This window comes from Cupressus sempervirens, chromosome 2, assembly GCF_028749045.1.
Source record: "Cupressus sempervirens isolate cs-2001-9-10 chromosome 2, ASM2874904v1, whole genome shotgun sequence".
NCBI lineage: Eukaryota > Viridiplantae > Streptophyta > Pinopsida > Cupressales > Cupressaceae > Cupressus > Cupressus sempervirens.
The window spans coordinates 90,960,259-90,975,600 of NC_143119.1; the positions used below are offsets into that span (position 1 = coordinate 90,960,259).

General features: G+C 31.6%; 1 pseudogene across 1 annotated transcript; it reads right to left on the reverse strand.

Moving 5' to 3' along the window:
• Positions 1–6,263: 6,263 nt before the first annotated feature.
• On the reverse strand, positions 6,264–7,513 carry LOC149571177 (histone H2A-III pseudogene; annotated as a pseudogene). The gene has a single exon (XR_016359774.1). The product of XR_016359774.1 is annotated as a histone H2A-III pseudogene (transcript).
• Between the last annotated feature and the right edge of the window lie 7,829 nt (positions 7,514–15,342).

A 15,342-nucleotide genomic window follows, 5' to 3' on the forward strand; every position in this document is an offset into this window, starting at 1 on the left:
CAAGTAATAAGCTATCAACTAGATAGGGCATAATCACATGTCCAACAAAGGTGGATAATGTTCAACAATGAGAGGATGATAATGTGATAGGAGAAATAGGTGAATCCCACACACAAAGAGGTATATGATGAAAACAAACTCCACGTCAGGTGGATTTCTTCAACACTATGTGCTAAAATGAAATGCAAAATCCTCTGTGTCTATATGACAACTAATATGCAAATGCATTAAGTAAACTTAAGTAAAGTACAATTAGTATTATTTAATTACACCAAGAGGATCCAACCTTAGCATTCAACTTGTAATTGTAATAATTTAAATGGATATTTATTTTATAAAATAAATATATATTCTAGTCTATATGAACAAATTATAGTTCAAAGTTCAGTTTAATGTTATCTCACTTTTCTTTTTCTTTCTTTTGTTGCTTCTAATAATAATAAAAATAGTTCAAATATAAAGCTTTTGTATTAGGGATATCTATTGCAAAAGGAAAGGAAATTATAAAAATAAAGATTATTATGAGATTATAATTAATGGTGAAGCAAGTATGTGAAATCATTTGAAAGTCACGAAAAGATGAAAGGTACAAAATGGAAAGCAAATCATTTCTCTTAGCTACGAATTTTCCCAAGCATTATGTGGGACCTAGGTGTCACATATAAAGTAATCCAAATAAAGGTACAGTGAGGCACAAGTAGGCTGCAAATTTCAACGAGTTCAATTTTGTGGCTTCTAATAAAAAGAATTTCATGTCGCTAGAAAGGAAGGCGATTTGGTATTCCATTTATGAATCTCTACTGATTCAACATACTAAGGAGCTTAAGTTTGAGGTTTTAAGGAAATATTATATGGAGAACAAGAAGGACAATGATGAGGGACTTACATGCTAACTCATTATAAGTTAAGCAATATAGTAGTTATTTATAACTCAAATGTCTTCAAATCAACATATACTTGTATTAAAAGTTGTACTCCTTAGATCATTATCAAATAATAAATTCTAACATGCCAAGCAGTTAGTTGATAGAAATAAAAAAACTTGATCCTTGGGAATCAATGGTATAGTTCCCATTCAAAAAAATCAATATTTGATTATCCGGAACTGTTCTAAGATGTGTAACTCAATTGAAGCATATGAGATATCATCATCATCAAAATCACATTAGTTCAATTGTGCAAACCATTTTCATATAGAAGAATGAATTTCAATTGGTCATTTGACATCTACAAGTGATATTTCCCCTATTTATGATAGTATTTCTAAGATCTTATGAGTAGGTAATGAAAGAAAGAGTTGAAAGTCCTAATTAAATCAGATACCAAATGCTCATTGAAGCTCCTCATTAAGAAGGCACAAAAGTTAGATATATTAAAAGTTTTAAGGAATAAACATAAGCAGTTACTCTTGCAAATCTACAAGCGGGGAAGAATACTTGGATAATGATGAAATTATAATTTTTTAAATTCATTAAAGATAAAGATATGGTCATAATATTTTCAATGCATCTCGAGAAAGAAGAATAGATTAATGAAATCACCTTTGAGATTGAATCAACTAAGTTTACTTGCTTTAAATGACCCAAATGTCATTCCAAGAGTAGAATAATGGCTTGTTGGTTAAACAAATTTTAGGAATCTAGAGAATGGGGCAAGGTGCAAGGATTTTAAGTAGCTAACTAAAGAGCACAATATGCTTTGATATTATTTTGATTTGCAACAATACCTAAGAATATTAGTAGTTACAAGCAAAAAGTGGGGTTTGATTAAGATAGCTAGTCAAGGAATGAAATGTTGACAAATAAAGCCACTTAAGGATAATGTAGTCAACTAGGAATAAAAATGACAACTTCTTAGGGGAATCACATGAATTTTGGTCAACATAAAGATTTATTTAAATTGGAAAATAGAAAAAAAAAAGTTCCATTATTTTTATTTTTATTGATTGCTAGTAACCTACTTTTACAAGTGAATTCAGATATGTTTTTGGTCCAAATTTGTCTAACCTACGATAATGTAATAATAATGTAGTAGAAGTTGACTACTTCACAAGAAAAATTGAGGACAGGGAAGTGCAAATTACTAAAAGTGGAATGGGAATGGAAGTCCAAGCTCATTATCTTGAAATATAATGCATTAAAAAAAATTGTTGTGTATTGATGTCACATTTCATAATTAGAAGAATTCTATCATGATGGTTTATAACAAGAATGAGACTATTTCCAACACCTTAGATAGAAATGTGAATTATGAAGAGAATATGAGCTAGTAGATGGACTTATTGTGTAGGAATTAAAAAAATCCATTACCTACTTGATAAAATTAAAAGATTTAAAATGTGTGTGCGAAGCACATGGTAGGATAATATAAATCCTACAATGTATGTACATATATAGGAGAGAAAATTATTAGGAAAAGATTTGAGAAGGATTTCAAACACACCACGTACCCACAAAATGGAGAACATAGACTTTTGTTAGATTTTCTTTTAAGGTTCTCACTTATTCTATATCAAGATGGGGAAAATTGGTTCATCTATATTGTCATGAAACTACCCAAAGTATCATCTCTTTTGACTAAGTAATTAATTTATCAACGACACAAACCACTAGCTACATATGAAGGGTGAAAAGTGGTGAATAAGGGAGTAGGAAAAATATTGAGGGAATATATTCAAAAATAAAAATAGTACATGTGAAGGGCCTATACTTGGGAGAGAGTTTTTTCAACACCCCCAACATCTATCCCTTGTAATCTCTTCATACATGAGATTTTTTGTTTATGATGCACTATTGCATATTTTTTTATTGTTCATATATTATGGAGTGTTTCTCATAAGGGCAATGGATGCCATCATTGTCACACTAGTGGACATTTTAGGACACAAAGCCATCACAAGCCACCATTGTTTGAACTTCTTAGGAAAATGCTTCTATCAAAGTTTTTTGGTTTTCATTCTTGATATGCACTCCCACCCCATTATTTGTCTTCTTTGTTTTCCATCAACATTTCATACCTATATTTCCATCTAGCATGATTTCCATCCATCTTCTACTATTTTCTTTCTATTACACTTTCAACCTTGAACAACCTAGCATGCTTATTACTTGACCTCTGACACCCTAACTAATGGTATGTCACTAATGGAATCCTCAACTCCAAAGCTTTTATCCTTCCCATTATTCTATTTATCCCTAAGTGTAATGAGTTATTCCAACTAGGTTTTTCGACCCATTTGCTTAAAATTTGAAGGCATGAATTTACATGCACACATGACATTAAAAGTTTAAAATGAAATTAACTTATATTTTATGAGAAGGTTACAATATAAGGTTGTCCTAACATCAAACATTATTTTGCAAGGCATAAAAGCGAATGCATCTATTTAGCAAGGATCACTATAAATTTTTATTTAAGAGTGGTTTTTCTGATAAAAACTTATGAATCTATTAAAAACTTAAGTACAAAATTGCCCTTTAATTTCAAAGGTCAAAAGATGTGACCCCTTTAGTTTGAGGATGCTCTCACTCAAAGGCCATATGTATTGAAGCTTCAAGTGCTCACAAATCAAATGCAATATAGGTTGTAGTTGATGCTTGTCATGAGCATATGCACTTGATAATTTCTTATTATTTATTGCTATTTTGGTTTGTTTTTATTGTAGAGCATTAAAATTTACTAAGGGTTAAGATTTGTATTTGTTCTTTGTTAGGCTATTAACTAATAAGGATATAGAATAATACTTTATGAATATCTAACCAAATCTAGTTTTCTTGTAAGCTCTAATTTAAATGTTAAAGCTTGATATTAGTTGTCCCAAATGCTTATAATTTGGAAGGGTCTTAAATTGGTCTACGTTCATATTTGCATAATTATTTGGCAACATTTTTCCCTCACAATGAATCATAAGATTTGATCCATATCACTAGCAACAAAAATCATTTATGGATTAGAAATTTTATGAAGTTAATTATTTTGAATCAAGACAATCAAACCAAGTTGATTATTCTATCATTAGATTGTTACTTTTAAAAGGTAGAATTAACAATGTAATCATTTTTTCACATTAAAACTATGATTTGTTTGTGATCTTACACCACTTTCTAAATATCAATACTTATCATTTTCACATTAAAACTATGATTTTCTCTTATATCCTTATAGTGAACAAATAAATTTATTCTTTAACACACATAAAAGTGTTGAGATACACCATATATGGTTGTTATTATATGGGTCACTCCCATCTCCTAGTGTTTCCAACATGAACATCGTCAAAATGTTCATGATGGACATTATTCTAAATCACATATTCTCCATTCCCTTAATAAAGAGGCAATGATTATTTTGGACTTGATTGACTACCCTTGTCATTGCTTCTGATGCCTAGTGTTTTGTGCGTGTAAAAAGTGGGAAGCGCAGGTTTTAATTGTCGCAGAGTCGATGAACCCATTGGACTCATTATGGCTGCAATAAGAGAGCTTGTTCAACAAATTTATGCTGATATCAAGAAGTTTTCCATGGTTCTTGGCTTAACTTGTGTGCATGTGTATATTGGAGCTTCTGGAGTGACACAATAAATCAGTGATTTGAAGCGAGGTACTGAAATTGTTGTTTACACGTCTGGTAGAATTATTGATATCCTATACACAAGTGCAGGTAAGATAACAAAAAACCTAAGTAGAGTCACGTGCCTTGTCATGGATCAAGCATATCAGTTGTTTGATATGGGATTCAAGTCTCATATTACCAAGATAGTTCAAAATATAAGACCGAACAGACAAAATATGCTCTTCTCTGCGACATTTCCAAGACAGGTGGAGTTTCTTACTCGGAAAGTGTTGAATAAGCCAGTGGAAATTCAGGTTGGTGGATGTAGTGTTGTTAACAAGGATATTGCACAGTCACTGAGATGCGTCCTGAAGGTGAGAGATTTTTGGAGCTCCTTGGTGAGTGGTATGGAAAGGATAAAATTTTAGTGTTTGTACATTTTGAGAAGTGTTGTCGTCTGTTCAAGGAATTTCTTAGACATGGGTGTCCATGTTTTTCACTTCATGGAGCTAAGGAAGAGACAGACCATGTAATTTGATGATAGAGACTAGTGTTGCAGCCAGAGGTTAAGATATTAAAGAGCTTGAGCTTGTAGTAGCCTTCGATGCACCAAAACAGTACGAAGACTATGTCCACAGGGTTGGGAGAACAGGAAGAGCTCATGGCACTGGTTATGGTGGCAGTGGTTTTATGTTCAATGAGGAGGAGGAGGAAGCCAGAAAAGATACAAAGAAAGCCCAGGCAAGAGAGTATGGATTTGAAGAATATTAAAAGTTCGATTCTGATTCTGAAGATGATGTAATACGCAAGGTAGGAGGTACCTTGATGCGCATTCTACAACTCTTTGTCAAGCTGCAGCCTTGGCTATAGTGACAAATGCAAGCACTGCTCCAATGTCAATGTCACCGCCCTGTTAATTTGTGCAACGACCCCTACAATACATGACAAAAGCCCCTACTGGCAAAGGGTTTAAAATGGGTTGGTGTGGAACAAAGGCTAATCAGGATTTTGAAAAAGGAACCACTCTTGTAGCAGAAGGACAAAACTGGTGGAGAGGATTCTGAGGTGTTGTATCATTTACAACGTTAATTAGAGCGTATGCACAAAATGTCTATGCCAAAATAACAGAAAAGAATTTTGTTTCATTTATAGATTTGGTTAGGGTATTTGTACGAAGCAAATATTTTATAGATTTGACTTGGGCGTTTGTACAGAGTGAATATGTGGAAGAGGTAGAGGCCGGCATCAAACCATATCAATTGTGTTTTATCAACCTGCTCTTGGCGTGTGCCTCTGCAAAGATGAAGTTATTTGGATGGGGCAAGAAATTCCATTGTCATGTGATCCCATCATCCTGCAACAAATCTCAAACTTACAGGAGAAGCTTCAAGAAGCAGCTCTTAAATTACTTTATTATTACTATGTAATAAACTTTTATTTATTTTTTCCTAAATTTTTTTTTCCTCGTTGCTCATACCAATGAGAAATAAGAAAATCAATAAAAAATAAAAAATAATACTTAACTATTATCTTCTATTAAAGAGAAATTTAATAGTTTACTCCTATTGGTCGGTTGACTTGGTCAAATAATTATTTTAACATTAAATGTATAACAAGGCAGGAACTAATAATTGAGAATGAACTCATATTAGTGTGCCCAACGAGTCCAACCTCATTCGAAGCCCTCAATCATTTGACAGGTAGTCCACATCAAAACGAAAGTATAGCAAGTTCATTTCCACATTAGATCATTCTTATTTACTTTGAACCATACAGAATTCAACCTCAGCAGGAAGAGAACAATCAAAATCTACAAATTTGTACAACCGGAAACCTACTTCCGGTTAAAAAACACTGTCAATCAACAACACCCAGACCCTGGTTACCAATACATTGACCCGTTTCAAGATCAGATCAATCTTATTTTAATTATACAAGATACAACGTTAATCAAACGGAAATGCAGTCAAAATGTGAAATGCAGTCAAAATGTACAAATATGTACAAACCCTAAATCTACCTGCTGTGCAAAACAAAAAAATCAATCGATACTCAAGTTCAGATCAGTCGAAATCGGGCTCCACTATTTCGTTTTGGGAGACTTGGGAGTCTTGGGAGCCTTGGGAGCCTTGGCAGCAGGAGCAGCGGCGGCCTTTTCAAGCTTCTCAACAACCCGCTTTGGCAGAAGAACCGGATGTATATTGGGCAAAACCCCTCCGCCGGCAATAGTAACCCTAGCCAGAAGCTTTCCCAGCTCATCATCATTCCTGACGGCCAGCTGAACATGGCGAGGAATGATCCGCAGCTTCTTGTTGTCGCGGGCGGCATTGCCGGCCAATTCGAGCACCTCCGCGGCCAAATACTCCATCACGGCAGCCACATACACCGCAGCGCCTGCGCCGACCCGCTTCGCATATCGGCCGTCCTTCAGATATCGGCCGATCCGACCGACGGGAAATTGGAGGCCTGCCTTCAAAGATTTGCTCACGGACTTCTTCCGTGCCCCTTTTCTTCCGCCTCTGCCCTTCGATCCGCCTTCCATTTTTGCTCAGCACAGATGATCTTCTGGTATTCCACTTCTTCCCTTCGATTAGATCTGGAAAATTTTATTTTGGTATTTCGCTTCTTCTCTCCGCTCAGATCTGGTGGACAAGAATTTGTATAGGACTGTAGAGCTTTGAGGCGATTCAAACCTTCGATCCTCCTCCCGTTTTCACTCCGCTCGGATCTTCTTCTCTGGATTTGGTTTTGTTGAGGGCAGAAGAGATCTGTGGCGAATGAAACATCGGGGCTAGGGTTTGTAGGTGTTTGCCCATTTCAATGACCTCACTTTGTCTGCCAATCAGAAGTCGCATATGAGATTTGCTGATTATGTTATGTTATCCCAATTGTCGACTCCATGACATGGCATTGTCTTCCAACTGCTCCCTAGTCAACCTGAATGGAAGCTCTTAACAAGGGGCGCATGAGCCAAAGTTCTTGCGTTTATGATTTTATGGTTGATTGAAGTAGATTTTGGTTAAAATATAATGTATTTAATTTAATAAAATAACAACTAAATATAGTGAAAAATATAACATTATAATACTAAATTAAATTAAATTATGAGTATAGTTAGTATATTATTAAATTATATAACTGCAATGATGTATATTAATTAAAATAGTTAAAGAATATATAAATAAACATTATAGTATCACGCTAAATTAAAATTAGATGACATTCTAAAGGACATTTATCATACCAAAGATATTTATCAACTAATTATACATGTGATATAGATAAAATTGTATAATTTTTTTTTAAAAGAGTTAAATTGATTAATTTCTATTATTAAATTGTTTGATATATCTTGTTCAAGCAATAAATTCATCCAATTGCAGAAGCTGGACAATATTCTTAAGTTTAAATCCAATGCATAAACATAAATTAATTTTAAAATAACATTTATGCTTAAAAACATCAAACACAATTATAATAAATATAATTGATAATATACCAAGCTAAGAAACAATTTGAACTTTATTAAAATTGATACAAAATTAATATTATGTTTTTTAAAGTATAAATTAAAAATATCAATATAGTAAAAATTATATATGTTAAATAAATGTACAATCTAATAAAATTATATATAAAAATAAAAAATAAAAGAAAATCTATTAAAAGCATTGGTTTAGATAAGTAAAAATAGAAATAATTAAATTCTAATTTAAACTTATATACAAATTAAAATTAAAATAAATATGAAATTAAATTATATAAAAAATAATTTTTGAAAATTGACAATTTAGAAGAGTTAAAATGTCTATATTTGATTAAAATATCTATATTTGAATAATATTTTAAAAATTACAAAGATAAACATCAATTAAAAGTGATTGTATTTTTTTAAAAAGTTTATCCACTTGTCACAAGAGAAGATAAAGTTGCAATTAATGCTTGCATTAATAGAGGTGTTGGAAAAAATAGTTGTACATCAATTAAAAGTGATTGTCTTTTTTTTAAAAAGTTTATCCACTTGTCACAAGAGAAGATAAAGTTGCAATTAATGCTTGCATTAATAGAGGTATTGGAAAAAATAGTTATATTTTTGTTAAAGAAAATTGAATTTTTTCATTGCCTTTTTCATCATGAACCAATAAAAAAATTTTAAAATTGTATTTTTCAATTTCAAAAAATATCCAAATTAATAAATTTTTTGCAAACATTAGAATATCAATGAAATTTTTAGATTATAGAATTAATATGGAGCTTGGTGATTCCATTAGTTTCCTGCCAAAGGTAGGAACTAATAATGTTTAGGGTATGGAGATGAGCATTTTGTTAAAAAAAAATTAGATATTTTTTTGAAAATATATTTTAATCATAAAGTTTGTTGTTCTATCTAGTTGTGTTTTTTCTAGAGTACTTAAATTGTCTTATTAGTCCCTGCCTTATATAAGGCAAGGAACTAATGTTCCCGATAGTGCGGGGACCCCTCACTACATTCGTGTTAATTTTTGTCCCCAAAAACGAATGTCATATTACAAAGTCTGTAAGGTTCAATTTTTAAAAACAATAATGAAACACTAATTTTGACTTTTTGATTGGTCGGTGAGTAATTTTATGGGGGTTCATGTGTATTTTCGTAAGTAGAAAAATCAAGAAATTGAAAGGTGGTGCTCCTAAAATAATAATAAATATTTTTTGCACCAAAGTTTCCAGAGCATCCTCATTTACCATGGATACCTGTTCATATATGTATATGTAATACATAAAGACCACCGAAATGCTCTGATACCACATAAAGACATTGCAGACATAACAACATCGGTAAAAAATGATTGGGATGTTGTCCAGCCAGGGCTTCAAAGACATATTTTTCGTAAAGCTGCTATTGTAAGGCAAGGATAACAAACAAACAAGTAAGAGTGTGTAGGGTTTACTAGTATATGCTTCTACATTCTATTTTTTCCTTTCCACCATGGCAATCGGTTAGGTTGTCTGTAATCTTTTTTTTTGAAATAAAATTCCTATGTTTTTTCATTGCCTAAGAAACTTAAGATTTTAAACGATTTGTGAAACAAATTTCTAATAGTTTGTCCCATATTTTTCAAAAAAAATATACGAAATTACTAAATTACGAGGCTCTCATAAATCTTTTCGTGGTCCAATATGACTTTTATTGAACTTCAAAGAGGAAAATACTCATGTTGCATTGTGCGTAGGGATTTTTTTGTCTAAAGCTAAGTTGTAGGGTAAGCGCTTTTACATTTCTCTATATAGATGGATATTAGGGATATACAAAATTCGGCTTGTACCATAAAAAATAATTCTGAGCACATTCTCTCTGAAGAATGAAATATACTATGAGGTGTGTAGGTCTAAAGTTAAAACAAACTAGCTTATCAGTCAAAGACCCCAATGCTACAAATCTTTGCACAATATATAAGGATAACTACTTGATTCTTTTCATTAAAGAAATTTTATATAACACAAGCCGCTTGCCTCTCTTTCGAATAGCTTTTGGATTCCTTGCTCATTGCGATTCAAATTATGGTATCTGGGATGGTAAGGGTTTCGTTGTTGAACTCTTTAATATGGAGCTACCTGCCAAGAAGAAGAAACAATAATTTATAATATTTTTACATATTTTGCTTACTTAGGTAACTTACCGAATGCATTAACCCTATGGCCAATCTTCCTTTATCAGACCAAGAATTGGTGTAGATGTTTTTTAAAAAAATTAAAAAAATCTTGAACAAATAAATATAAATATCACAACAATGTACTAATTCATTTCAAACAACAGAGCTAGGTTTACATTCATATGGAAACCAACAACTCCTTTTTGGCCAAAAAAACACCACTTAATCATCTATGAATGCAACTATTGGATTGGAAAAATTGCTATTAAAAAACATTTACAATATATTTTTGCCCACAAATATAGCAAAAGAAAATATATCTCTCTATTTACATATAAAACATTCAATGTTTGATACTATAGAACAACTTGCATACATAACCAAGCTTCAAAATTACTTCTGCGAATAATTTTAAAATTGATGAATTCTTCCCAACTCTTGTTGCATTGACTCAATAGGTGCAGTTGCCTAAAAATGCTTCTAGTAGTAATGGCTCATTTGGATCCATTGTATAATAGTTTGTGAGAGACAAAACTTTGACTGCAAATTCATTACCATTACCAAATAATGGTGTGAAGAAAATGGCCAAAATTCCTAATAGTAGTACTTCTTTATATTTTCATTTGCATGAATAATTGTTCTGACATTTGCAAATTACGACTAGAAACAAATGTGATAATTTAACCTTCACTACATGTCACTTTCAAATGGTGACAACTATTGAGCAAATGTAGCAAGTTCATTCTCTCGAAAACTTAATAATGAACTTTCATATATTTTATAGGCATTTGCACCATTGATACATTTTTGTGGGGGTTTTTAATTCATTTATAATTAAAAAATTGTTACCCAATCAAATACAAATAAAGGACAAACTAATAATAAAAAATTCTAAATGTTTGGTCGAACACTCATATTTAACTATTTTATCTTTACTCCTAATCAAAATTATTTATGTTTTCTCACAATTTAATTGCTTATGATATTTTAAAAAAATATATAGAATTTTGTAAGAGACGTTTAAAAAATAAAATAAAGAAGTTTATTTTTTAAACATTTTAAAATTAAAAATAAATTATACATTTTAAGTTTATATTTTGTATTATCTAAAATTAATTTATTAAAAATTAATAGAGTAAAATTATTAAAGGAGTATAAGAAATGAAATTGTGTAATATAAAATTATAATACTACGTCATAAAATGTGTATTATTAATCTATAATAAATATAAGAATGAGTATTTTAAAATGGTAGAGTTTATTTGAATCGTATTTAATCTATAAAAATATTCACACACTAAAAATTATAATTAAATCAATAATAAGTCATCAATAGTTTATATATATATATATATATATTCATTAACAACTTCTGATCCAACTACAAATGTTTTCCAATATCGTTGATGCTTCCATTTCTCTGACGGTAGGGACTCCAGCTCACCAAGAGCTCTTGTTTTAAAATATATTTATAGCTAGAATATAAGTTATTGTATATTGGGTACTATGATTAAGTGTTGTTCTATTTCTACCACACTCTTCTTTCCAATAGACATGCATTTTTTTCTCATTCTTCTTTGGGCATCATCTATTTACCTATTCCACACCTCAAACAGTGAGAGTGAGTTCTAAGTTTAGTTTAGAATATATTTATAGCTAGAATATAAGTTATTGTATATTGGGTACTATGATTAAGTGTTGTTCTATTTCTACCACACTCTTCTTTCCAATAGACATGCATTTTTTTCTCATTCTTCTTTGGGCATCATCTATCTACCTATTCCACACCTCAAATGGTGATAGTGAGTTCTAAGTTTAGTTATGATTGTTTTCACTCTATTTGATATTTACTCCTATATATGTTTTTATCTCGTAATCGTGAGGTTAAATTTTTTTAATATAGTAAGTTTTTTACGCCTATTTGCTTTGACCGTATGATACTTTCCAAATTATTTTGATCTTTTCTTCGACAATGTATTTTTAGCATAAGAATTGTTGTTTTATCTACTTGTGTTTGTTACAAATAGAGTACTTAAATTGTCCATTTCTAAAATATCCCCATAACTAGAACAAGTGTTGTTGTATACATGACACTCTATGATAAAATGTCGCTCTAACTCCACCACAACCCTATTGTATAATAGGCATTAATGGTTTTCTACATTATTCCTTAGGTATCACCCATCTACCTTTACACACCTCAAATGGTGAGAGCTAACTTCCTAAGTTGAACTATGATCATTTTTGCTCTCCATTTGATATTTGCTTACATGCATGTTTTTTCCTCATGATCTTTCGTTGGGTTAAATTCTTTGATATAGTAGGCCTTTTGACATACATTTCACTTTGCCTCAATGATATTTCCTAAATTTCCCGCCTGCATATTTTTTATTTCCTCACTGATATAGAAACATTCTTGTATAGTAGATGGGGTCTCATAGTAGGGATCTCACATAACTAGTAGTTACAATAGCTTTATTTACCGATTTTTATAAGGCAATGTTGAAAACACACAAAAATTATGTTGATAGGAAAAATTATTGAAGCTAATATATTAGAATACACATAAGATACAATAGCTTTATTTACTGATTTTTATAAGTCAATGTTGAAAATACAATACATTTTTTTTTCCATACATAATATATTGTATTTTTAGTTTTACTTTTGGCAATATATTTTAAAAACTTACAGAGACAAATGCTATTGTTCTGATTCTAGGGACAAGACAATTATTTTAAGGTCTTATTAAGAATAAAGTAAATTCTTTACAAAGTAAGATAAAAATAAATAAAATATAAAAGTATTCATTAGTTTTAAATTTGTTGTGGAATTTTAAGATGTTGTATATGACACAATAAGTAAATCAAGAGCTCTATTCGAGTAGGAGTCCCTACTTATTGCAAAAAGAATAAGGTGAAAAATTACGAGAATGTTTTGCAAAGGGCGAAAAGATGGAAGATTATTGAATTTCAATCAAATGGTCATGGAATTCCATGATTGCAAGATATACACACAACTCTTATAGAGAAATGCAATTGGCAGGTGTAATGCTAAACACTAGAAATCTTGCCCTAGCTTCTCGCTTGTGCCAAAATGGGAGCTATGGAACAACTGTGGACTTCCATTAAAGAGTCAAAACACTTAATTTCAAGTAGAATCAAAATAATACAAAACTTAAATAAATGCACATGCATTCAACCAAATGAGCAGAACCAACCATGCTTCTTGGAAATATATTTCTAATGTCAAGGTTGTGCAAATGTTGTGAACACTAACTCTACACTTGTTCCATAATTTTACAAATATGGTGAGAAAATGGTTGTCATTTACCTAATGCTTTCTAAATACTTCTCAATAGATCCTTAGGAAAAACTTTGTTTTGCATTTGAAAACTTCTATACAGTCTTATGTTGTTTGGGCATTAACTTAGGTTAATATTCTATCATTCTGCTTTCATAGATTTCATTCTATTCATAGATTTCCACTCTATTCATAGATTTCCATAGCTCCAATGTTGGTACAAGTGGACATAATGTTGGATAAGGTTGTATAGTCTAGTTTTACACCCACCGGTTGCATTTGCTTAAAACACTCTAAATGCTTTTCAATAGATCCATTTTGCATATTTTGCAATGATTTCATTGTATGAGGCCACACATAGGGTTGTATTAACTACAACATTTGACAAAATATCTTAGTCATGTAAGTTTTAATGGATGTTCATGCCCATTGTAGAGCTCACATTTAGGCAACAACAAGGAACATGATGATAAATAATGCATAGTTGCTCCATGATATGTATGTGGGTTTTATAATTTTTTAGTTAGAATTAACTATGTTTTGCATCTAGGAGCTTCTGGTAAAAACTTGATACATCTAAATTTATAAATATTCCAACCATAGTCAGTGATCCATAATCAAGAGCAAATTAAATTATGTAGATGATGAATAATGGAAGGCGATACAAGATGTCAATAAAATTATAGTAAATTCAGTCTTACTAGACACTTGTTACTAACTCCAAACATATTCAACCATCAGATCATGTCTAACAAGGCCATCTATTACAAAATAAGTTGTATGTGCTATATAGTTGCATATATTAATTTTATTACACTAAAAAAAATCTACACTGACTACATGCTCTAATGACAATATCAGGCCCTGAAAATGAAGGTGGCTATTATACATTTCTTCAAAGTTAGAAGTCATATTGATTGCTTAATAGTGAGCAGAGGGACTTGAGAATGAGACATCTTGTAGAAGACGTAATTAAATAAACTTTCTCTTATGTTTGGCCATGCATGTGTCACTATATCACTACTCAGTTGTAAGTAGTTGAACTCATGCTCTAAATCATCAACATCATCATCTTTCTCAACACCTTCCACCCTTGGACTGCTTATCAACATCAAAATTTAAAAAAAATCATGATAGAAAAGCACCAGAACTTAATGTCCAAATTCCATTATTTATTTATTTTCATCAAAAGTTAAATGTATCTACCTCTTTGCAATATAGAACTCTTGATTAAAAAATATTATAAAATATTCACTGACCTTTGTGCTCATGTATTTGGTCTTGCATTGATGGCAAGACCTTATCCTTCTTTACACTCATATTATAGCAAGGTTTGCAAACTAGAAATGTATAATCATTACAAGCTATAAAGACCTCCCCAATAGCTCTTCCACATTATCTCCACATATGTGGCACTTCTACCTATCTGATTCTTTTAGAGGCTTTGGCTTTATAGACATCAAAAACTTTCATTAGGAACACACTAGGGGAGAGGACTTGGTACTTGAATGTGTTCTTGGGTGAATGCACCAAGTTGTGGTGCCAAAAAGATGACACCTTTTTTTTTTTTTTTTCAAAATTTCCAATAGCGTGCATGCACTATGGCCTAGACTTAGGCTTGTGGAGCTCAGGCTATACTGTGTATGCTATTGGAAACCACATAAAACAACAACCCGTACTCTCTCTCTCTCTCTCTCTCTCTCTCTCTCTCTCTCTCTCTCTCTCTCTCTCTCTCTCTCTCTCTCTCTCTCTCTCCCTATTCCATCCTCTCTCTCTTTCTTTGCATCCTATCCCATGTACTCTTTGAACCCCCATCCTCTACTCCCTATCAATTTCTCCCTCTCTCTCTCTCTCTCTC